Genomic DNA, 24,708 nt, shown 5'->3' with positions numbered 1-24,708 from the left:
ATTCCACAAAATATTGATTTCTGAATTCTTCCTGAGTTAAAACATTAGTATTGTGGTTTCTAAGTTTCTAAATAATTATGATCTTGTTTTCTTTGCTTTATTTGAGGTCTAAAAGCACTGTTTTGTTTTGTTTTTTTTAATTTTGACCATTTCTCCTTTTCCGAAAAAAAACCAACCTTGCATTTACATTTTACTCAAAAATATACGAAGAGAAAAATCAGAAAAACTGAACATTTGGAAGTGGTTTCTTAATTCTTGCCTGAGCTGTGTGTATATGTATGTATGTATATATATATATATATATATATATATATATATATATATATATATACACACACACACACACAGACATACATAAAACTCTAGGGATCTCAGAGTCCAGTACAGGAATATGGGATCATGAAATCTTTTCTTTCTTCAAGGTTATAACGGCTTGATCTATCGAATGAGAAAGGTTTAGTTTCCGAGCTAATGATAATGGAATTTATGGGGGAACTAAATCCTTGAGGTAAATGTATTTTATGCAGTGTAATCCTTTCCTAAATTTTCTTTTCATTAATTGTATACTGCCTGGTATGAATGAGCCTTATATTCAGCAGACGATACCTTCATTACTTTACACTGCATTTTAACACTTCTCCTTAATATCGCTGGTAAATCTGCTCTTCATTAAATGCTTCCATATAACATTCTTTGTAATAGCAATACTATCATTCTCCTACGTATACTGCACACATTTGTCTGTTCCCAATTACACATGAAAAAACAATCAGGGATGGGACTTTGTTTCATTTTTAATGAGCATCCTGACCTGCTTGTCCCTGAACAACACAAAACACTCACAAATACACGTCGCCATATATATGTAAATTAAGTTTTTCATTTTTAACTTTTCCGATTGAAGTGAAACACTGAAACAATTGAATTTTTTATGGGTTTAAATTTTTAGGCAGTAATGAAAATGTTCGCCGCTGTATTGGTTTCCGCTTTTTTGCCTTTTTCAGTTTCTTCCTCTTAAATTTAATGTTGCAAAATACACATTTCTGAGAATTTCTAACCTCATATGGTGCTATGATGACATTCAAAGAGAATCGAAAAAAAAACTTGTAGAATATAGCATCGCATGTGCTCTTACTTAAATATGTGATAAAAATTCAATAATACAGTTCCTATGGGCTAAATTAAGAAAATTTTACTTTCAGGACGGTGCCTCTTATTTACATATACAACCACATGTCACACAACATACAGTTGTGCTCAAAAGTTTACATACCTCTGCAGAATGTTTGCTTTCTTGGCCTTTTACAGAGAATATGAAAGATAACACCAAAACTTTTTCTCGACTCATGGTTAGTGGTTGGGTGAAGCAATTTATTGTCAAACTACTGTGTTTTCTCCTTTTAAATCATAGTGACAACCCAAAACATCCAAATGACCCTGATCAAAAGTTGACATACCCTGGTGTTTTTGGCCTGATAACATGCACAGAAGTTGACACAAATGGGTTTGAATGGCTACTAAAGGTAACATCCTTACCAGTGACCTGTTTGCTTGTAATCAGTGTGTTTGCATAAAAGCTGAGTGAGTTTCTGGGATCCAGACAGACTCTTGCATCTTTCATCCATCCACTGACGTTTCTGGATTGTGAGTCATGGGAAAGCAAAAGAACTGTCAACGGATTTATGGGAAAAGGTAGTTGAACTGTATAAAACGGGAAAGAGATACAAAAAAACATCCAAAGGAATTGATAAAGCTAGTCAGCAGAGTTCAAACTGTGATTAACAAATGGAAATTAAAGGGCTCTGTAAAAACAAAACCACGGTCAGGTAGACCAACAAAAATTTCATCCACAACTGCCTGGAAAATTGTTTGGGATGCAAAGAAAAATGCACAAATAACATCAGCTGAAATACTGGACTCTCTGAAAACTAGTGGTGAGGCTGTTTTAAGATGCATAATAAGGATGCACTTGAAGAAAAATGGGCTGCATGGCTGATTCAACAGAAGAAAGCCATTACTGCGCAAATGCCACAAAGTTTCTTGCCTACTATATGCAAAACAGCACATAGACAAGCCTCAAAACTTCTAGAACAAGGTAATTTGAAGTGAAGAGACTAAAATTGAACTTTTTGGCCACAACCATAAACGTGACATTTCGAGAGCGGTTAATAAGAACTATGTTGAAAGAAACACCATTCCTACTGTAGAGCAGGGAGGTGTATCGCTAATGTTTTGGGGATGTGTGAACTATAAAGGCACAGGAAACTTGGTCATAATTGAAAGAAAGATGAATGCAGCACATTATCAGCAAATTTTGGAGGCAAATTTGCAATAGTCAGCCCTGGAGGCTGCACATTGGACGTACTTGGACGTTCCAATATGACAACGATCCAAAACACAATGTCAAGTTGACCTGTCATTGGCTACAGCAGAACAAAGTGAAGTTTCTGGAGTGGCCATCTCAGTCTCCTGACCTTGAGCCACTCTGGGGAGAGCACAGATCATGCTAGACAGCCCTGGAATTTACAGGAACTGGAGGCTTTTTGCCAAAAAGAGTGGGCAGCTTTACTAACTGAGAAAATAAAGAACCTCATCCACAACTACCACAAAAGACTTCAAGCTGTCATTGATGTTAGAGGGGGCAATACACGGTTTTAAGAAATGGGGTATGTGAATGTTTGATCAGGCTCATTTCAATGTTTTGGGTTGTCATTAAGATTTAAAAAGAGAAAACAAAGTAGTTTGGCAATAAATGGCTTCACTGAACCACTGACCATGAGTGGAGAAAAAGTTTTGGTGTTATAATTCATATTCTCTGAAAAAAGGCCAAGAAAGCAAAAATTCTGCCGGGGTATGTAAACTTTTAAGCACAACAGTATATCTGTAAAGTCTGCCTGAAGCAGTCAGCTCAAAAAGGTTACCTCAAATAGATTTGGCGCTTGCAGATCCCAGAGAAATCCCTGCCTTCACCCTATAACGCCAATACAAGGATCTGGACATACAAAGGGGCCCTCTTGGTTGTTTCCACGGAGAAGCTGCAGGCCGGAGAAACGTGCCTGAAGCAAGAATTATCAAACTAGCTAGATTAGTAATTGAAAAGACAGAACCAGAATCAGCAAGAAACTGATTACACATGTTGAGCTGCTGGACACCGCACACCTATTCTGTCTATCTGGGCAGAACCACATATCCCTGGACAGTGCCTGCTCCTTCCGAGGATATTGACCGTTATGTGTCTTCCACACCAGCACCATGCCCAGAGTGAATATAGAGATATCTGGAGACAGAAGCATGTGTCGCTGGAGCAGTCCCAATTAAGGATCGGCCCATTCCACTGAAATAGATAGGTTCGGCTGACAGTAAATTGTGTATGGGGACCACTAACAGGTGATGTCGGGGGAGATAATGATCTGTCATGTCTAATTTCATACTGCAGATCCTTTTGTTCTTTAAGTGGTAATTCGCCAGAAAAGTCTGGCAGTGGCTCTTTCATAGAAAATACAATTAAACCTGTAGCACAGACTAGGATTGATTTGCAAAAATGAACAAAATATTTATTCATATGTACAGCAGAATCCCAACATTTTGGCCTATACCACAGAGGCTGTCCCATGTTCCCTTTTCTCTCAGTATATAAGATTGCACTCTCCCTGATTTACATGCAACAAGGTGTACCCAATCAGGATGATCTCTCTCTCTCTCTCTCTCTAAAATCTCACCTCACTATGTGCCAGCAGGCCTCAAAACAGACAGGGGTAGAACAAGACCTGGGTCTGACTGTGTTTAACACCTGCCTGTGGAATGCTGAGTAGATGTGGTGTAGATAAGGTGTGAAGCCGAAGGTGGTGGGGGGGCACACCTTCAAAGTACTGAGTACAAGAAACTGAAGCAAAACCAAAAAACAAGGGCAGCACTCCTGTTGGTATAAGTATAATGTGTAAGAGTACATATACAAGTAAATAAATAGTAACACGTATAAAGAAGATAAAGTAGTTAGTTAACATTTTACTTGAATCTTTTGTACTTAGTACATTGGAGGCTAGTGTTGCCTCCTTGGACTGTGTATCTTATCTACTCAACTTTAATCAGGCAGGTGTTATACACAGTCAGGCCCAAGTCCTACTCGGCTGCCCATCTATTTTGAGGCCTGCTGGCACATAGTGATGTAAGGTATTAGAAATAGGTACCATCCTAATTTGGTACACCTTGCCGCGGTGGGATGATTTGACGATTTTTTTACTAAAAAATATCAACTAAGTACTCTATGTTTTTAACAAGTGTTACTATTTATTTACTTGCTGCAGCGTTTCTACGTATTGTTTTTATTCAATTTGTCTATTAATGGCCACAGTTTATACTTGAACATTCATATTACACTTATACTACCACGTGTTAGCCCTTTTCTTTTGTTTTACTGTAGTTATTTAAAGTTTTCGTAGTCTTCTACCAATTTTTGCAGAGAGGAAAAGCTACTTCAAAGAGCCCACTGTCAGTGTGCCCTGTTACTGCCAAGAAGTGGAATACAAGTGGCCACGCTTTCATCCTTGGAGGTACGGTAATTTACAATCTCTCCAAATAGAACACTTTGTAAGAACATATACAATTGCTCCAAAATCACTAAATTTGTGGCTTCTAGGAAAAAATTATAAAAACTAATAATTCTATAAAGAATTTCCAAACTATCTTGACCCCAGATGGTTGAGCGATAGAAATCCTTGTTTATACTGGATTGGTTTTTCCTAGCTTTGCTCTGAAGCACAGAAACACCTTTCACGGAGCAGCTAATAAACGGCAGTCTCTATTTTTAGTTTTCTTTTCATCACCTTTACATGGGATTGAGAATTGATCTCCCAAGATAACGACTGAAGCAACTGATGTGAACATCAAAAAGTGCTGTGTAAATTATAGGTAGCTCAAAGCTAATGCGTTGTACTTCTCCTCTAATATTTGTCTAGTATTCTTCAGTCTTTCTAAACAACCACTGCTAAATTGGTACACCATCAAAGCCTTTATATTTGTGAATGTTGAAGGTCCACCAATGATGAGCCTAAGATAAAGTAACCTTCGTACGTGGTCATTTCTTACCATAAATCTATTTTTGTAATCAGCCTCTTCTTAATCAAGAGGTGACTAAAAAGAATTTATCATCAGAAATTAACCTATTGTTTGAGTTTTTATCCCCTTCTCCCTGAAGCCTTTTTTAACAATCCTTGACCAGGCCAAATTTTACAATTCTGACAGGAAACATTTTATGTGGTTATAACTCTGCAATGCTTCAACAGATCCCACTGATTTTGAGACTGTTTGCTCATGACATATTGTACTTCATGATACTGGTAAAAATTTGTTTGATATGACTTGCATTTAGTTGTGCAAATATTGGAAATTTGACAAAAATTTGAAAAATTTTGCAATTTTCAGACTTTTAATATTTATGCCCTTAAACCAGAGAGATATGTCATAAAAAATAGTTAATATATAACTTTTCCCACATGTCTACTTTACATCAGTACTATTTTTGAAACATTTTTTTTTGTTATCAAGTTATTAGGGTTAAAAATTTGACCAATGCTTTCTCATTTTTCCAACAAAATTTAAAAAAAACATTCTTTAGGGACTACATCACATTTGATGTGACTTTGAGGTGCCTATATGACAGAAAATACCCAAATGTGACACCATTCTAAAAATTGCACCCTTAAAGGGAATCTGTCACCCCATTTTTGGCCTATAAGCTGCGGCCACTGCTATCAGGGGCTTATCTACAGCATTCTGTAATGCTGTAGATAAGCCCCCGATGTAACCTGAAAGATAAGAAAAACAAGTTAGATTATACTCACCCTGGGAATCCGGTCCGGTCCGATGGGTGTCGCGGTCCGGGCCGGCACCTCCCATCTTCATACGATGAAGTCCTCCATCTTACTTCTGCTGCGGCTCCTGCGCTGGCTTACTTTCTCTGCCCTGTTGAAGGTAGAGTAAAGTACTGCAGTGCGCAGGCGCTGGACCTCTCTGACCTTTCCCGGCACCTGTGCACTGCAGTACTTTACTCTACCTTCAACAGGGCAGAGAAAGTACGCCTGCGCAGGAGCCGCGGCAGAAGTAAGGAGGGGGACGTCATCGAATGAAGATGGGAGGACCCGGACCGGACCATGACACCCACCGCCCCCCGATGAGTATAATCTAACTTGTTTTTCTTATCATTCAGGTTACATCGGGGGTTTATCTACAGCATTACAAAATGCTGTAGATAAGCCCCTGATGGCGATGGCCACATATTATAGGCTGAAAATGGGTTGACAGATTCCATTTAAAGGTGTTCAAAATCACATTCAAGAACCTTATTAACCCTTCATTTGTTTCACAGGAATTTATGGAACGTAGAAGTAAAAAATGAACATTTAACTTTTTTTCACAAAAATTTTACTTTAGACTCAATTTTTTTATTTTTGCAAGGGCAACAGGAAAAAATGGAAAACAAAATTTGTTGAGCAATTTCTCCTGAGTATGCAGATACCCCATATGTTGGGAAAACCACTGTTTGGGCACACGACAGAGCTCGGACGGGAAGGAGCGTCATTTGACTTTTTGAATGTAAAATTTGTTGGAATAATTAGGAGATGCAATGTTGCATTTGGAGAGCCCCTTATGGGCCTAAACAGTGAAAACCACTCACTAGTGGTACCATTTTGGAAACTAGACCACTCAGGGAACTTATCTAGATGTGTGGTGAGAACCATAAAATCCAAGGTGCTTCACAGAAGTTTGTAACATTGAACAGTGAAAAAAAAATCACATTTTTCACACAAAAATGTTTTTTAGCCCCAGATTTTGCATTTTCACAAGGGTAACAGGAGAAATTACATCATACCATTTGTTGTGCAATTTCTCCTGAGTATGCCGATGCCAATATGTGAGGGAAAACAGATGACAGAGCGAAGCGAGGACTTGCTTTTGTGCATTGATTTGCAGATTTTGCAGGGAACATTTTAAGCCCCCGTTACACACTGCGATATCGCTAGCAATATCGCTGTAAAGTCACCGATTTTGTGACGTTGCAGCGATATTGCTAGCGATATCGCTGCATGTGATACTTACCTCCGACCGACTCCCCCGCTGGTTATCGCTGATCGCATGAGAAGCTGCTGGATCATTCCTCATCGGCCACTTCCTGCTGGGCTTCCTGCTGTGACGACGAGCGACGTGTGGAGCCGGGCGGGAGGATGCAGGATCGCCGCGCCTGACAGGTAAGTAGCGATCCCCGTCCCCAGCGATGTCGCTGGTGAGATCTGCCTGTGTTGCAGCTCACTAGCGACCACCTAGCGATGCACCAGCGATCCTGACCGCGTCATATCGCTGGTCGGGATCGCTGGTGCATCGCTAGGTGTAACGGTACACTTACACAACATTTGGGATCACATTTATCTGGCGCTTTACGCTGAGCACTTAAATCGGAGTATACATCTAAATTTCCCAGTGATGTGATCCAGATGAGACCCCTGAGGGATCCATTCACTAGAATGTGGCAGCAGAATTACTCTGGATTCCGTCTGGCCTCTGTTAAGTGATGTCCTTCTTTTCAGAGGTGCACATAACTGTGGTCGACCGAATTTTAATGCACGCCTAAAAAGACGGACACTGCCAGATCATTGGCAGCCACACGGCATCCACATTGCCTCCATTTCCCTCATTATAGGGAATCTTCCGCCAGGGATTCCATCTGAATCACGTTTTTCAGAGATTTACATGGAAACCCCCATGTAAGTGCTCAGCGTAGATGTGACGTCCGTCTGGTGCGACTCTGAGCTGCAAGTAAGACAGCACTCCAAGAAACCCCAAGACCCTTTACCCCTATACAGGGATCTAGAATTACAGCAGAGCCCAAGAGGTAGCTGCCTATAAGAGCAGCGGACCAGAGCAGGACGATCGCCAGAAAGGGATTAATAAACGGGACCGAAATCGTAGCCAGGAGTCCAAGTCAAAACCAGGCGGGCAGCAGAGGTACAAAATCAGCAGGCTGAAGCAGAGTCAAAATCCAGGCCAAGGTCAGAGTCACGGGAAGAACAGCAGAGGTACAAAATCGGCAGGCTGAAGAGGGGTCAGAAATCCAGGCAAAGGTCGGAGTCAATAGCAAATTAAACACTAGCACACTGGGGAAACCAAGACTATATCTGGCGGCCTGTAGGACAGGCCCCAAAGTATTTTAAGGATGAGGCTATCCCTCACAGGCTCACAGTCTGATGACCTCATCTGGACCGCCCTCAGAACCAGGCCAGATGGCGATGCACCAACCCCTTCACCTCTGACAGAGGAGCGAAGCCTGCGCCCACCAGATGCCTGCGCAGGAGCCCCTTCTCTGTCACCTCCATCACCCACGGGAGAACTACGATGATGCCCAACGACAGAGGCATGCGTCAAAGGAGCCGACCCACATGAGGACCTAGCACTCCTGTCGCCGCCACCACCAGTCGAAGGAGTCCAGCGCCTCCCAGTGGCCGAGGCCGGGACAGCAGCCCCCGAGTATGATGGCGACGTGACAGTAGGGCACCTCCCAGTGGCCGAGGCCAGAACACCAACCCCCAAGTCCAACGGCGACGTGACAGTAGAATGCAGGATAAATGTGAAATGAGCCTTAATGCAATCTTCCGAAAGCAAAATTAAAAAATCAACAGCAGGTGAAGCATTTGCTTTATTTTTTACGCTGTTCCTCGTGCAGTATAAGCAATTAAGACAAACTTTATTTTTCGGGTTGCTGCGATTACAGCGATACCTGATTTAGAGCGTTTTTTAATGTTTGGCTTCTGTCACACACTAAAAGACGCTTTTTATTGCAATAATTAGTTTTTGCATCACTACATTTTGATATCTATAATCGTTCCATATTTCAGCTGACATAGTCATGTGAGAGTTTGTTATTTGAGGGACAGGTTGACATTTTTATTAGTACCATTTTTGGGCATATGTCTTTTTTTATCGCTTTCTATTCCGATTTTTGTGAGGCAGAATGAACTAAAAACAGCAATTCAAGAATTGTTTTCTGGGTTTTTTTATGCCGCTCTGCATGTGGTAAAATTGTTAATGCAGCTTTATTCTTCAGGTCAATACGATTATAATACCAAATTTATATTTTTTTTTACGTTTTGATGCTTTTACACAAAAAAGTTTTATAGAAAAAATAATTATGTTTGCATCGCTTTATACTGAGAGCTATATTTTTTTTCTTCTGCTGACAGAGCTATACGGCAGCTTATTTTTTACGGGACAAGATGACGTTTTCATAGATACCATTTTTATTTAGATTGGTCTTTTTGATTACTTTTTATTCCACTTTTTCTTCGGCGATATGATGATAAAACAGTTTTTTTGCCTCATATATTCTTTCTTTTTTTAACAGTGTTCAGTGAAGGCGTTAATTAGTGGGACAGTGTTATAGGTTGGGTCATTCTGGACGTGGCGATACCAAATATGTCCTCTTGGAAGTTCACCTGCTGACTCCCCTGTCTCCTGCACACAGCACCATGCACTTTATTGAGATGTTGATATCATCTAATATGGATTAAACGAATTCTACAAGAAAGACCGGGTGAGTGCTCCACTTCTTTTCTTCTTGTCTGTGCAAGATACCAAATACAGTCATATGTTAAAGTTTGGGCACCCCTATTAATGTTAACCTTTTTTCTTTATAACAATTTTGGTTGTTGCAACAGCTATTTCAGTTTCATATATCTAATAACTGATGGACTCAGTTATATTTCTGGATTCAAATGAGGTTTATTGTACTAACAGAAAATGTGCAATCTGCATTTAAACAAAATTTGACCGGTGCAAATGTATGGACACCCTTATCATTTTCTTGATTTGAACACTCCTAACTACTTTTTACTGACTTCCTGAAGCACTAAATTGGTTTTGTAACCTCATTGAGCTTTGAACTTCATAGTCAGGTGTATCAAATCATGAGAAAAGGTATTTGTGCATGGCTCATGTGTTTGTATTACATTCAGTAAGGTGTCTGGGCAGCATTGTAATGCTATTTATGTGGAGCTTAACCCTATATCTGCAGATGCATAGCATCTTCCAAAGCAACAGATTTACTTTAAAGCACTGATTGCTGTTAAGGCATGTTTCTCTAGAGTGGCTTAGTCACAGTGGGAGAACCACAAGTTGGTGACCACTGCTTTGAGAGACCATTGATTTTTTTTGTCACGCTCCTGGATTCAATCCCTTGAGTATTTTGTTATATACTTTACTCACTTTGGTATCTTTCCTTTGTTCAGTAAACATCACTTCTTGTAGCTCATTCACTCTCTGCTCAGGCCCTCCGGTTCTTTAGGAGGAACATGAAGCAATTTGTCGACCTTTTAGGCAGCTTACGCCAGAGTTGCCACCTCCTAGTCTGTAATTACATATCAACCCTGTTAATGCTGAGCTCTGTATAACTCCACCAACATCACAGATTGGCAGCTTTCTGCGTACACTATGCATTGTCAGCAAGCTGCCAAACAGTGGAGGGGGCAAGGTTATACAGATTAACCTGACTGCTGTGCACATGAGGCCTAGTCAGGCAGTGATGATCTCCTGCTAATAAAACACTAATTGTATTGAAACTACAACATATAGCCTAGTAATTGATGCATTGCTGGAATCAGGCTCTCGTTCTCTACATTATGCTGCTCACTGATTAAATAGCAAAAGCCTGTTGACAGATTACCTTTAACAGTTTTCAAAACAGGGGCAGATACATCAAATGTTTATAAGTCAAAATTACAGTACAATTCAGAGATACTTATGGGTGAGTTCCAGATGTTGGCTGGTAAACTTTGGTAAACTTTGGCTTAATGTGCAAGCACAAAGCAGTGTATCACTCCAGTCTTAATGGAAGGGCCGTGATGGAGTAAGATGCGCCTAATTCATTAAGAATCCTTCATTAATTATGCTGTGCTTTTCTACACTCCTTAGAAAAACGTATGCCAGGCGTAATGGTTATCACACATAAGCATAGGGGTACTATATAAGTTGCAGTGAATGAAAACAAGCTTAATTGGCAATCCTTATAGTTGCTAACATTTCGTTCCTACATATGGACCTTCATCAGTACTGAGTGTGTAATGTGAATGGTAGTCCACATTATGCAGCGCTATGGAGCCACGACACTCATCGCATTGAAAATGCCGTCATGGTGGTCTCCCTCGTTGAACTGTCAAACACCTGGTCCAGGCAAACCAAAGTCTTCGGTAACATGCGGCCTTTAAGGGCACAGCACCCCTATAGCACAAATTCACACACTCAGTCAGGACCTGCACCTTCATGTAAGAGCCAGGGCTCAAGGGATGAGTACCTTACCCGCAGCTACTGCCCCGTACCATGGTACATATATTCTATAATGTCTGTGCACATGGTATAGTATAGCACATAAATAATACAGGCTAATATGACTGTTATATATTATTCTATGGGTACAGACATCAGATGTTATACCAATACATGTTATCCTGTGTATAACATCAAATGTCTATCACATAGTATAGCACATATAGTTGTGGTAGAATGGCTCACTTGGCTACTCTTAGAGGTAGACACAGGAACGTTTCTTGTGGTGTTTTATTTAAACATGGCATAAACCCGCTCAGGATTAAACAAAATAAACATTGCCTTTCTGACATAACAGCAAAACAAAAGATAACTTACAGCACAGTCCATATGCCTGCAAGATTCGCCACCTCAGGATACAACAAACTCCTGCTCCCATTGGAGCTCCAGACTGGAGACTTCCTTGTCTCCAAACAAACAGAGAAAAAAGCTCAGTGGCTGTACATTTAACTTACCAAACCACACCCCTGAGGTGGAGATATGGTGAGTAACCGTCCTGCCCATATATTACAGCTATTCACAAAAAAATCTCAACCCTGTCATGGCTGATTAACTCCTCTCAGCACCTAACATGCTGGAGAGAAACTTCTAGGTTTCACATCACAGAAGATAGAAATTTTCGTGATGCATATCTCCACTCATATACATTGCCGGTGACCCTGTCACATATCCCCCACTTCTGCCCAATGCCGGAGGTTTTGGCACCTTCAGACACCAAACAGGGAATTCCGGAGAGTTACCGTGTAACTTCCAGAGTCTACGCTCTATGTGGAAACTAATGGTTTGGATGCCCAAGAACCACCTTGTCACCCGGACATTCTTACCCTTCTTTTCTGTTAACCATCTCAGAGGTGCACGGTCTGACACTAGTTTAAATCTTTGGCCTAGTAGGTAATACTTCAGTGTATCCATGGTCAATTTAACGGCTAAGCTAAACACTCTTTCTCAACAATGGCAAAGTTTTTCTCGCAGTAAGAGAGCTTTCGGCTCAAATACAGCATGGGATGTTCTTCATCATTTATTTCTTGAGACAGTATAGCTCCCAACCCGACCTTTGAAATATCTATCTGGACCACAAATTCTTTACTGAAAGTCTGGTGTGACCAGGATCGGCTGTTTACATAGGACCAGCTTCAGCTCTTGGAATGCAATCTCTGTCTCAACAGTACATTTGGCCATCATTGATTTGGTGCCTTTCAGGAGATCTGTCAATGGTGCGGCTCTTATGATGAAATTTGAGATAAAATGCCAGTAATATCCCACAATTCTTGGAAAGCAGTTGCGGTCACTTCTGGATTGGCTCAATCTTGTTTACTTGTGGCTTGTTTTTGTCTCTCCCGACGAAGTTGCTTTGGCTTCTTCCTTCCCCATGGCACATTTTTGGGGATTTTTTTCATGGTAAACTTCACCTTTCTCAAAGCATCCAGAATCACCTTTACCTTTGGCAGATAACTACCCCAGCCTGGGCTGAAGATCAAAATGTCATTGTGTAGGCTGCGGCATACTTCAAATGCAGAGCTAGGATCCGATCCATGGATCTCTGGAAGGTGGATGGGGCACCCTGCAGTCCAAAAAGCATTTTGGCATATTGAAAACACCCATCAGGTGTCAAGAAGGCAGTCTTCTCCTTAACATTCCAGGACATGGGGATTTGTCAGTAGCCCTTCGTCATGTCAAGGGTGGTAATGTATCTCACGGGACCAAGCCTCTCAATGAGTTAATCGACATGGGGCATTGGATACCCATCAAATTTGGATGCTTAATTCTGCTTGCAGTAGTCATTACAAAACAGACACTCACCGTTGGGCTTCGGCACAAGGACGATGGGACTCGACCATCCGCTTTTTGACTCCTCTATCACGCCAAGGTCTAGCATTCTTTTCACCTCAGTTGAGATTACTTCACATCATGATTTGAGACTTTTATATGGCTTAAGGTTCACCCTTATATGTGGCTCTGTCAGAATGTCATGGTCCACCACCTGCGTATGCCCCGGCAACTCTGAAAACAAGTCAAGGTTCTGCGGCAGCAGATCTCAACACTTGCTTCTGGGACAGTAATAGATTCTCTGCAAGCATGACATCCTCCACTTTGGTAAGCATGACATCCTCCACTTTGGTTTCAGGACGGACTCTCGCTTCCAGTGATTCCTGATCTCACCACGGCTTGAGCAAGTTCACGTGGTATACTTGTTGAGGCTTCAATTGTCCTGGCTGGTGGAAGTTGTAATTAACTTCATCCAGTTTTTCCACCACCTCATATGGGCCTTGTCACTTGGTCAGCAACTTGCTCTTTACCGTGGGGATAAGGACCAGAATGCGGTCTCCAGGCTGGAACTGCCTCAGCCTCGCTAATCGGTCATAGAATCTTGCCTGTGCCTCTTGTGCTTGGAGGAGTTGTGCCTTCACAATAGGCATCACCTTTGCCATTCTCTCCTGCATCTGTGTGACATACTCTATGAATTCTTCTCAGGTTTCCTTGGCGATATCTAGGAGCCCTCATGAATGTCAATTGTACAGGAGCTCGAACTGAGAGAAACCAGTGGGGGCTTGAGGAACTTCTCTGATGGATAAGAGCAGGCTCAGATAGTCCCAGTCTCGACTGTCCTTCTCAATGACCTTCTAGAGCAAGGCCTTTAAGGTCATATAGAAACACTCTACAAAACTGTCCATCTGCGGACGGTAGACTGAGGTTTGCAGCTGGGCAATCTGGTGGACCTTACACAGCTCTTTCATTACCTTGCTCATGAAGGGTGTTGCTTGGTCCGTCAAGATCTCTTCTGTCAAGCCCATCCTAGAAAAAAAAAATGGACAAGCTCTTGGGCTATACACTCGGCAGAAGAGTTTCTTAGTGATACTGCTTCTTGGTAATGGGTTACATAGTCCATGACCACCAGAATGTATTTATGCCTCCGTTCAGACTTAAGTAAGGGACCTACTAGGTCCATGGCATTTCTCTCGAATGGGACCTCTATAACCAGTAACAGGATTTGGGGACTTTGGAAATGAGAAGAGGGAGCATTTGTCTGGCAGGTGGGGCAGGGCCTACTATAATTTAGGATCTCCAGGTAGCATCCCTGCCAATAGAACCTCCGCAGTATCCTTCCCTGAATTTTCTCCACCCCCCAGAATATGCGAGTGGGCCATATCTAAAACTTTCCTACGATAGGGCCCTGGAACCAACAGCTGTTCCACTATTTCCGCTCCACCCAGTTTAGTTACCTAACATAATAACTGACCATTGATTGCAAAGTGTGGAAACCTGGTGTCTTCCCCCGGCTCTTAAGCAACCCCGTTACTGATGGTAACATTGTCAAACGCCCCCTTTAAGGTAAGGTGCCTAATTTGAGCAGTGCCAAAGTTCTCTCCAGACACTTTTAACTCACAGAGGTTGGCCTTTTTGGTCACTGTCTCATCCTCCTCTCCATCAAGGACACACAGGGAAAACTCATCCACCTTTGATTTTGACAGGGTTTTTTCCCAATGGATCTGGCTTTGTTAAAGACACACTGTTCAACCCCTTTTGCCACAGATCCTAAAACAAGGAAAAATCCCTCCCCAATATGACCGGATATATCAAGTCCTTGATTACACTGATCTCATGGGACTGGGCACCACAGTCTATTCCTATGGTTACTCTGGCCACAGGGTAATCCATAGCATCTCCATGTATGCAGCAAACAATCACGAATTTGGTAGAGATCAACTGGTGCGGAAGTGCAGCACTAATCAGGGTCGCCAGGCTTCCTGAGTCCAACAGTTCAAGTACCATTACCATTAACTGACATAGCACATGTCTGTGGCCCCTCGACAGGTTTACAGTCCATACTACAGGCCAGATAGGCGTAATAGGAACATTGCCAGCCTAAGCTGCAGTTCATTGGTTCAGGGGACATATGACACTGGGCGGCTACCTGTCCAAGATTATGATATCGCCATCAGACCACATCCTTAACAACAGCCTCAGCGGGATTGAGATACCACCCGTTTATGGCTCTAGACCCCCCTACGTGGTGATCCTGCCCTCCTTTGGGAATTCCAGTACAGGGAAATGACGATGTCTGGTTTTCAGAAGTATTTCTCGACAACCTGGTACCTCTTTAACAGGCCAACCAGGTCATCCGTTCCAAGGGTCATCCTGGGCAACCCGAGTCTGTACTGGCCTGAGAAGGGAGTGGATGAATCTGTATATAACCACACGCTCAACCATCTGGGCAGGAGTGGAAGGCTCTGGCTGCAACCACTTCTGGATGAGAAGCAGCAAGTCAAACATTTGTCACCAGCATATGACCAGTGGTGGGCTCATTGGCCTCTAATCGACATAGTTACTCCCAGGCGTGTCAAGATTTCGGTCTTTAATTTGGCGTTTTCCTTGGCATTCTGCAGTGCTAAGTCATAGTATGTCTTTTGGGTTTCACGTGTCAAATATGGCGCAAGCACCTTCACCTATTGCTCTGTCGGAAGTCTCTCCTGATCAGTCACCCTCTTGAAAATTGTGAGAAATCCTTCTACATCATCTTCAAGGGTCCTCTTTTGCAAGGGTCATCTTACTGCCTTCCAAACATAGGAGTCATCACCTAGACTTAGGGGAGTGGTTGCTGGCCTCCCACGAACCGCATATGTGAGCAACTCAGTCTGCTGCTGCTGTTGTTGAGGCTGCTCCTGGTTCTGCTGCTGCTTCATCTGTTGCATAAGCAACGTACTTGTCACAGCATAAACCCATGCAGGATTTAGCAAAATAAACATAGCCTTTCTGACATAATGGCAAAAAACAAAAGATAACTTATAGCACAGTCCATATGCCTGCGATATTCCAGTACTCAGGGTACAAAAAACTTCAGCTCCCACTGGAGCTCCAGACGGGAGACTTTCTTGTCTCCAAACACACAGAGAAAAAAAACTCAGTGGCTGGACATTTAACTTGCCGAACCACACACATGGTGTGGAGATATGGTGAGTGGCCATTCCACCCATCTTTTACAGCTACTCAATAAAAAACCAACCCTGGCTGATTAACCCCCCTCAGCACATAACATGCTGGAGAGAAACTTCTAGGTTTCACATCACGAAAGATAGCAATCTTCATGATACATATCTCCCCTCACATACATCGTCAGTGACCCTGTCACACAGTATACAGGTTAATACCTGACTGGTATATAGAGATGAGTAAATTAATTTACATGACCTTGGTCCAGCAGCCTGGTCGGTAGTCAAAAGCTGCTGAATGGATAAATCTCTTGGTTGATAAAGAGTATATTGTAAAGGCTCTAATTTATAAGCTTTTGGATTGTTTTGTCTTGTTTCGCGTATGTAATATTTTATGAAAACTCAGTTCAGTTATATAAAATTCAGTTATAAAAAAAAGCTGCTGGATGGGAGGCCTTGGAACAGCTTCCTTCCTACCTGTCGACATCCCTAGTGGCTCTTTTGATTTCTAGTCTAGTTCAACGCCATGTACATGTTATGCTGCAAGGGTGATGAGGTCCAGGACTACAAATCAAAAGAAGAGCTGAGAATGCTATTATGTAGGAAGCAGTTTGCAGGACTTTTGCCCCGGGGCCACTGACTACTGACCTGGCCACAGAACCAGGGACATACAAGTTATATACTGTATACAAAGCCACATAAATATTGAGATGTCCTGTAACCAGGCTCAGGGTTGATCTGTCTGGTGCAGGGTTCTGTATTGTCCTGTCTGTGGTCGATCTCTCAGGCTGTGTGAGTTGTACAGCAGACGGATCTTCCGTGCAGATCTGGTGATGCTGGAGCAGATGTACCATGCCGTCTACAAGCTCCTCTCCGGCAGGAAGAAGATGCAACCTGGTGCGCTCCCTCCTCCTCAGCAGACGACCATACACACACTGCAGTGTGGATGGGTCTTCATTTCTGTGATGTAGTTGGCGCGCATACACAACAGTGCTGCCCCCCCAGGTACCCTCATTTGCTTGGTGACTGGCCCTAGAGGCATATATCCCTTTTCCCCTTGCCCAATCCACCCCTTGCATAGGGGTGGTATCAGGCTCGGACTGGCCTATAGGGGAACAGGGGAATCCCCCGGTGGGCCCCTGTGCAGTCAGGGGCCCCCAGCCCCACTAAATGGGTAGTACTTGGCATGATTCACATGATTTACAATGTACAGAAGAAAGCAGCATCTCATCATTCATTAACCAAACTACCTAGTTTATTATTACATAGAGATATAGGTAAATTTGTGAACATGGGTAGTGTAATATTTGTATGCATGAAGGCCCCCCAAGGTCATTGTTATAGGTGGGCCCTTGGTATCCCAGTCTTACACTGGGTGGTATCCATGGTAAATCCACCACAACCTGCAGTTGACTGGCCAAATGTTTTCAACTATGCATTTTGCCAGTTTTGTTGCAAGTTTGCTACGAAAACTGAAAAACCTATAACAAATCTACAATATAATTAACACACTGCCATTTGGAACATACCTAATATGTCAATTTACCCTGATGGCTTATGCAAGCATGGTGCGTTGTCTGTGTCTTTTAGAACTCTCTATTTTAGTAAGATTGGCTCTATGGTTGTTTTCACATGGGCATGATGTATTGTTCTGAACAGTAAAAAAAAAAATGCTTGAACAAAGTTGTAAAGTCACATTTGTTGCGCCATGAAGTACAGCAGTTTTAGGATGTGGTTATTGTCCATGTAGAATTTACTGGTAAAACAATTAAAAAAATTGATTCAATTTTAACCTGTTAAACTGGTGATTACAATTACCCAATCTTCATTAAAGGGAATCTGTTGCCAGGTTTTTGTTACTCCATCTGAGAGCAGCACGATTTAGGGGCAGAGACCCTGATTCCAAATATCACTTTATCACATACTGGTCTGCCTAGTGTAGTTATGATGCAATCACTGTTTTATCCGCTGCAGGTATAGCAGTTCTCTAAGTGCTGAGCTCTGTGTAACCCCGCCCACATCACTGATTGGCTGCTTTCTCTGTACAGTACACAGTACATGGGCAGAAACCTGCCAATCAGCGATGGAGGCGGGGTTATATAGAGCTCAATGGAGCTTAGGGACCAGAACCATATTAGAAAGACGAACCACTGCTGTTAGTTAATTGCCACAATTCCCAGTAATATTACAATTAAACATTTCTGTTTTTTTCATAGATTATAGATAATATGATTAATGACTGTGTGTGTTATAACAGATACATTGATAGGTGTGCGTATTAAGATCATAGATACTGACAGAGGCACTCTCCTATATCTTATATTTCATAGATTTATAACAAATCTGCACAAATGGAAATAATTAGCAATGTTTATGCTTTTAAATGTCTGATTCTAGGTCAGCACTGCCCTCCCTGGCTCCTAGCGGTAAATAACAAGCTGTAAATGCTCACACTTCTATATAACACTGCAGTTGAACACATGTATAAAATCATTCCGGTGTACAGAAATTGCTAAACAGGGCAGCAGATGTTCCATACACAGCGTGGCTATTGCATCTGTTCTGGCTAATGATACCAGGCACCGTAGGTGAGAAATCCTAAAATGCACAATTACATTTCGTATTACTGGCCCAAGACAGTCCAGCACTAAATATAATGTAGCTGGAAATTATTCAATATTATCATCAGGAGTAATGGTTAAATTCCACATGGCAGCACTAGTAACATAAATTTTAACCCACATCAGCCATTTACAGAGGATTTTTGCTAGTATTTTAATGCAGCAAGCATAGAGGCTGATGCATTGTGCTCATAGATCATTCTGCTGTGACAGCCTTCAGTTAGAAAGAAGTGCCTCAAACTGTTCCTGGAATTGGGACTCTAACTATCCATGTATCCGGGGTACTCTTAAAGGTAGAGAAGCCTGAGTCTCCGACCTTACTATGCTCCTGTAAAAATCGTAATCTTTCCCCTCCCCCACCCCATGAGGCATGGGACAGAAATTAATGGTAAGAAGAGAATATAATTAATGTCGGTGCACAGGATCACGGGAGCTGTAATCAGCCCTCTGCTTTGCCAGGAACTCTAGCGCACGCAGGGTACCTGGATTAGGTGAGTATAAGCTTTTTTATTTGTATTATTTTCCTAATAAATGGAGGCAATCATACCTGGGGCATATGGGGACATAACAAGAGGGGCTGGCTATGGGGACATTCCAGGAGGGGCTGGCTATGGAGACATTCCAAGATGGACAGTTTATAGGGACATAAGGGGCTGGCTATGGGGACAAAACAGGGGCTGTGGGGACATCACAACAGGGGCTGGCTATGGGGATATTCCAGGAGAGGCTGGCAATGGGGACATTCCAAGATGGGCTGGTTACGAGAACATAAGGGGCTAGGCATGGAAACATAAGAGGGGCTGTGAGAACATCTCAAGAGGGGCTGGCTATGAGGACATTACAAGAGGGGACTGACTATGTGGATATAAGAAGCTGGTTATGGGGACATTATAAGAGGGGATGGCTTAGGGCATAAAAGGGGCTGGCTATTAGGACATTACAAGAGATGGCTGGCTTTGTGGATATAAGGAGCTGTTATGGGGATATTACAAGAGAGGGCTGGCTATTGGGACATTACAAGAAAGGGCTGGCTATGTGGACATAAAGAGCTGGCTATAGGGATATAAAGGACTGGCTATGGGGACAGAAGGAGCACTCTATGGGAGACATTACAAGAAGGGCTGTGAGGACATAACAAGAGAGTGACAATACTGTATTAGTTGCTGGTGACGGTGTGGTGGTAATAGCTGATAATGGCTGAAAATGGAGCAATTATACCTCATTAAGTCAGACATTGTGGAGGGAGTAGCTCATAAGGGCAGACCCTGTGGAAGCCACATAATATAAACGGTTATTAAGGTCATAATATGGACTTTTTTAAGGATAGGGCATTTTAATAACACTCTTATTTTTACGGGCACCATGTCAGTATGTGCTGCAGAAGACCGTAGAAGAGGGAAGTGTGCAGAAAAGAGCTGTGGATGTGAAAAGTTGCTCTGGCATCTGGAGAAGAAAAGAAAGCAACTACTCAATCATAGAAGATGTCACCTATAAAATACCTGGATGTAAATGTGGGTCGCCCTCCCAGGGCCGTGGGGTACTCGGTACCGGGCCCGATGAGCTTCAATGGGAGATATCACGGCAGCTGGGACCCGGCCCGTGGCCCTGGGCGCCCAATGTAAAAGGGAGGAATGTTCATTGTGCTTATGATGATTAGAGTTTATGAATGGATGAGTTGTGACGCCACCTGTGCTGTTCGGCAATGAAGATGTTGAGCCGACGCTGCAGACAGATCCTCTGGGAGAGATGGTGTGGTGCAGCATTGAAGTTATAGCCCTCCACAGGCTGGGCTGTAGTCCCAGGGCAGAGTAGGTGAAGTGACACTTAGATGATGTAGTGTCGAGTGCAAGGGATGTTTCAGTGCTGGGCAGGTTGACACAGGAATAAGTGGAGGACACCGGGGCATGTAGTTCCAAAGCTTTACTCACAGTCTGTTGTGGCACAAGAGCCCGCATCCGTGCCATGTCCTCCGGGTCAGGAGCTCAGCCAACTTCCAGGCAAGATGAGGTACTCCTTTCCAACACTCCGCCAACATATGTACCTTTTCTGAACGTCTCCCTCTTAGCGCCTTTAGTGAAGTACTCACAGTACTGAGTTACACTGGAGTTCCTCCTGTCAGATGTTTCTATGAACTCTACTTGTACGGCAGACAGCTGTAGCCTGCATCGGGGACTCCCTGCTACCAAGTCCCGGCTCACTATCGTTGCTGTTGTGCCCCCAAGTCTTGTGTGGGAATAAAGTGGTGACAACTTCTATTCCTCCGGTGTCTGCTGCAGGACCATTAGTATCCATACAACCTCGGGGACCGGACCCCGGCCTTGCGCTTAGAACTTGGGAAGGGTTCTCCTCTAACCCTAATCCTTGGTTCTCTTCTTCTCCTCACGTTCCGTACTAATCTTTCCCTTCTTATGGAGAGTCAGGCTTTCTATTAATGCTCCTTTCCTGTGCCAGCGGACCCAGGTCACTGAGGTCGGCTGCAGCACTTCCTTCATCCATCCCATTTCGGGGATCTCCTTTCACAGACTGACTTCGTCAGACTCCTGTGACTAACTGACTAAATCCTAAACTCTTCCCAATCTTTTGGTGCAGACTAAACTCCACCCGCCTCCCAGCACGCTTCGTGTTCCAAGCAGGGAGCCACCAAAGGGTGCTTTGCTTCACTACTATGTTGTGTGGGATGCAGGTATTGGAGTGTGGTCAGGTGTCTCCACCTTACCTGAATGGTGGGGTACCACACCTCAGGAGGAGGTGCAGTACCTCTGTGGCGACTGAACCCTCAGTGGCGCGACAAATGTTTATTTGTTGATACTGACTACGTCTCATCAGTACTGTCGTTCCTGTATGGTCCACAGTCTGATAATAACTGATAATAAGATCTCCCATCATCTCCTTACTATTGTTAAAGTCATGCTGGGAGTTGTAGGTTCATGAGATATAAATGTATATGGGCCTTACTTAATATTACAATTGATTACTGTACTAAGATTGGTGATTTACTCATGTACTGATGGTGATTATGTTGATGTATTCATGTACTTATGGTGGTTCTGGTGACATCCATATACTGATGATGGTACTGATGTTTTATTTATTTTCTGACAGTGGTTCTTGTGATTTCTTCATATACTGATGGAGGTTCTGGTGATGCATTTATCTACTGATTGTTGTTCTGGGGACGTATTTATGTACTAATGGTCATTCTACTGTCCGTTTAATTTACTGATGATGGTTCTGCTGCCATTTTATGTACTGTTGATGGCTTTAGTGATGTATTCATGTACAGATGATGATTTTGGATTGTTATTCATGTACTGATGATGGTTCCGGTGATAAATACAGCAACATAACCATCATCACTACGTGACTGAGGGAGGACGACAACAGGGTGCCTCTTGTGGTCACATACAACCCCCACATGAGCATCCTAAGGAAAATTGGTGCTGATCTCAACCCATATTCCACAGAGACCATTAATTAAAATAAATATTCCCAGAACTAGCACTTCTTTCCTACAAACAGCCCCCTAACTTAAGGCATCTCCTTGTCAGAACTGTCCTCTCATCACCATTAGTGACGGGCACATTCCCATGTAACAATAAAAAATGCAAAACTTGTACCATATATTACCAACAAATACCGTCCACAAACCAAACATGAATCAGGACTATAAGGTCATGGATTTCTTTTTATGTACATTCTCCAATGGCATGTGCATGATACAATGTACAAGGTGCCCTGAAGGTGTCTACATTGGGGAAACCATACAAAAGCTACAAATAAGGATGAATCTACATAGACTCACAGACGCATCAGGAATGAACTGGACAGGACTGTGGGAAAACATTTCTCTGTACCTGGACATTGTATGAGAGATTTAAACTCTTAATACTAAAACATCATTTTAAACCCTTAACGACCAAAGGTATTTTACTTTATGGGTTTTTGCTTTTTGCTCCCCTTCTTCCCAGAGCCATAACTTTTTTTATTTTTCCATCAAAATGGCCATGTGAGGGTTTGTTTTTGTTGAACAAGTTGTACTTTTGAATGACATCATTGGTTTTAACATATTGTGTACTGGAAAACAGGAAAAAAAATCCTAGGGTGGGGAAATTGCAAAAAAGTGCAATTCCACAGTTGTTGTTTTTTTACCATGTTCATTAAATGCTAAAACTGACCTACCATTATGATTCTCTGGGTCATTATGAGTTGACAGACACCAAATATGTCTAGGTTCTTTTTTTTTAAGTGGTGAAAAAAAAAATTCAAAATTTTGTAAAGAAAAAAATAAAAAGTGGCACTATTTTCCAAGACCTGTAGCACCTCCATTTTTCATGACCTTAGACTGATGGCTTATTGTTTGCACTCCGAGCTGACATTTTTATTGATGCCATTTTGGTGTGGATACGATCTTTTGATCATCCATTATTGCATTTTATTGAAATGTAGTGGCAACCAAAAAAACTAATTCTGAGATTTTTAATTTTTTTCACATTACGATGTTTAGCAATCAGGTTAATTTTTTTTTTATATTGATAGATCGGATGATTCTGAACACGGTGACACCAAATATGTGTATATATATTTTTGTGAATAGGTCAAAAGGGCAGTGAATTGAACTTTTATATTTTAATTTTTTAAATATTTTTAAAAACATTTTTTTCCACTTCAATAGTCTGCATAGGACTAGAAGCTGCAGTACTTTGATCTCTTCTGCTACACAAAGGCCTGTGTGAAGAAGAAATGCTCAATTCTTATTATTACCGCTGACCACGGAGTGACGCTCATAGCAATCTGGCAATGACTACCATAGAGGTCTGCTGGAGACCTCTGGTTGTCATGTCGATCCATCGGTGACCCACTATCCTGTGACGGGGTCACCGATGGACGGGATTAGCAACGCGCTCCCGCTAACCGCGAGTTAAATGTCGCTGTCAGAGATTGACAGCTGCATTTAACTAGTTAACAGCTGCGGGTGGACCGCGATTCACACCTCCACCAGATGGACATGGACTGCAGATATCTAAGAACTGTCACAATCCATTTTTGGATTTGTGGCAGCGTTGGCACCACTAAGTTAAAACATTTTTCCTTTCAGGCCATCGGGGGTTAATGTCAGTTTTTCCCTGCTGGCAACGTGGAGTTACTGCAGTGCTGCTGGGTCAGCTGATGGGGTTGGTGACCACTCCCTACATCCTTTAATTGGACACCTGATGCATCAGCTGACTGTTGGTTATACAGATCCTTTCTGGAGAACAGCCTAGCAGAAGTAGCTCTCGGGTGCCTGCCACGTTTGTTGTTAAGAATTCTGTTGCTGTTGATATCTGTGGTGTGGAGCTTTGCAGCGGTGCATAAAGCTAAGTGTGGTGTTTTTTCTCCTAGTACCTTTTGGTGTTTGTCACTTTCCCTTGTGTGTACTATCTCCTGTGCAAAGTTAGTGCTCCTTGCTGACCAGTGCATTAGCCAGGGCAGAGACAGGTGACACTAGAGGTTAGGTTCCTGATGGCGGCAGGGGGAAAGACCTGCATAGGGTGTTTGGGAGTGCAGGGACAGGCTCAGGCTGAGCTCAGGTGGTGACCATCCCTCATTCCCTATCGCTTGGGCCTTCCTTTTGCCTTTTTCCTTCCCGTTGTATGTGAGTTCCGCCGTCCGTTGACCGACCAACTGTTGGGTCGTGTAACAACGTGACAAGAACATTGTCACTGCCTCTCCATTTGTAACAAAATGCCTAATTTGATTTCCTTGGTTTGTCCTTAGGAGGCATCACCTCTCCCACCTCATGAAACAAATGTCCT

The 24,708-nt window shown here is 42.6% G+C and overlaps 1 protein-coding gene across 1 annotated transcript in view; it reads left to right on the top strand.

Moving 5' to 3' along the window:
* The window catches only part of NTNG1 (netrin G1), a 623,318-nt gene that overhangs the window by 28,578 nt on the left and 570,032 nt on the right, over window positions 1–24,708 (top strand). Inside the window, exons 2-4 of the mRNA XM_073571673.1 lie at window positions 423–508; window positions 4,421–4,550; window positions 9,392–9,580. The gene's annotated coding sequence lies outside the window, so the exon portion shown is untranslated. The remainder of the gene's footprint in view (window positions 1–422; window positions 509–4,420; window positions 4,551–9,391; window positions 9,581–24,708) is intronic.

The sequence above is a fragment of the Dendrobates tinctorius genome, unplaced genomic scaffold (assembly GCF_039654945.1).
Source record: "Dendrobates tinctorius isolate UK_male_01 unplaced genomic scaffold, ASM3965494v1 ptg000029l, whole genome shotgun sequence".
Classification (NCBI taxonomy): Eukaryota; Metazoa; Chordata; class Amphibia; order Anura; family Dendrobatidae; genus Dendrobates; species Dendrobates tinctorius.
This window is presented reverse-complemented; position numbering and strand designations above follow the sequence as displayed.